This window comes from Cebus imitator, unplaced genomic scaffold (assembly GCF_001604975.1).
Source record: "Cebus imitator isolate Cc_AM_T3 unplaced genomic scaffold, Cebus_imitator-1.0 Scaffold684, whole genome shotgun sequence".
NCBI lineage: Eukaryota > Metazoa > Chordata > Mammalia > Primates > Cebidae > Cebus > Cebus imitator.
Window position 1 is genome coordinate 157546 of NW_016107999.1, and position 2112 is coordinate 159657.

Genomic DNA, 2112 nt, shown 5'->3' on the forward strand with positions numbered 1-2112 from the left:
GACGGAGTCTTATTCTGTCACCAGGGTTGAATGCAGTGGCAGGATCTCAGCTCACTTCAACCTCTGGCTCCCTGGTTCAAGCGATTCTCCTGCCTCAGCCTCCGGAGTTGCTGGAACTACAGGTGTGCACCACCACACTCAGCTAATTTTTGTATTTTTTTAGTAGAGATGGAGTTTCACCATGTTGGCCAAGTGCTGACATTACAGGTGTGAGCCATCACACCTGGCCTAAAGCTGACTTTATACACAAAATGATTGCTTATGATGTTAGTGAAAAGAGAAAAAGTTTGGCTGACCTTGGCTAAGTAACTAGAATGTTTGTTTCAGACAATAAATGTAACTTGTCCGATATTCCTAATCCCGTGTCATATTTTCCTCCCCTATAGTTATACAATTCAAACATCAACACTTTAAAATATAAAAATTAATGTAGTGTAATGGGCATAATGTGTTTTCTATTGTTGCACCTGCTTTTTTCTCCCTTTTTTTTCTCTCTTTTCTGACTTTTATAGGCTTAACTGAGTAGTTTTTATAGTTCCATTTTATCTTTTTTATTGGCTAATTTTCTTTTTTTTGTTGTTGTTATTTTCATGGTTGCTTTAGAGTTTATATCGTCTCTCTGTGTGTGTGTGTGTGTGTGTGTGTGTGTATATATATATATAATATATACATATACCACACACAAATATACACATATATATTTTATAATATACATATATAATATTTTTGAAAGCCTACATTCAAGTGATTTATATCATTCTATGTATAGTTAAGAACATTACAGTAATATTCTTCTATGTCTTCTTAAATGGTCAATTATCTTTTAAAGAACTTTCAGTAATAAGAAATAAATACTGTATGTTTGCCATGTACCATTTCTGATGTTCTTCCTTTTTTATGTAGATCCATATTTCCATCTGGGATCATCTTTCTGCTAGAAGGACTACCTTTAACATTTCTTAAAGTGCAGGGCTGCTGGTGGTTGATTTTCTTCAGCTTTTATATCTCTAAAAAGTATCCATTTTGCTTTCATTCTTGGAAGACATTTTGGCTAGGTATAGAATTCTAGATACACAGAATTTTCATTTTAATGGTTTCAGATGTTGATCTACTATCTTTTTATTTATATTGTTTCTAACAAAATATCTGCTATCACCCTTCTATTTGTCCCTCTCTTCATAACATGTCTTTCTTTCCTCTGGCTATTAAGATTTTCTTTTCTTTATCACTAGTTTTGAGCAATTTGATCAAGATCAACCTCAGAGTAGTTTTCTTCAAATCTTTAGCATGTTTGGGATTTGTTGAGTTTTTCTAATATGTAGGCTTATAGTTTTTGTCAAATTTGGAAAACTGTGGCCATTATTCCTCAATTTTTTTTTTTTTTTTTTTTTTTTTGACAGCGTCTCACTCTGTCACCCAGGCTAGAGTGCAACAGCATGATCTCTGCTCACTACAACTTCAGCCTCCTGGGCTCAAGTGATTCTCCTGCCCCAGCCTCCTGAGTAGCTGGGCTTACAGGTGCCTGCCGTCATGCCCAGCTAATTTTTGTATTTTTAGTAAAGATGGGATTTCAGCATGTTAGCCAGGATGGTCTTGAACTCCTGACCTTAAGTGATCTGCCCACCTCGGCCTCCCAAATTGTTGGGATTACAGGCATAAGCCACCACACCTGGCCTAAATTTTTTTCTATCTTTCCCCTTTTCTTCTCTTCTTTGGGTTCTTTAAATGTATGGACTGCTCATGGTTGGTCCACAGCTCACTGATGCAGGTTCGCTTCTCTTTACTCTCTTCCCTCTGTATTTCATTTTGGATAGTTTCTGTTGTTATATCTTTGAGTCAACCAAGATTTTTCTTCTGCAAGGTCTGATGTGTTGTCAAATCTCATTCTGTGTATTTTTCATCTCACATTTTGTAGTTTTCTTCTCTGAAAATTCATTTGGGTCTTTTTTACATTTCCTGTGTTTCTACTTAACTTTCTGAATATATGAAATATGCTTATAACTATTTTAATGTCCTTCTTTGGTAATTCTAACCTCTGTGTCCATTCAATTGATTTTTCACTTCCTTATGTGTCATATTTGTCTAATTCCTTTCATGCCTGCTAATATTTTT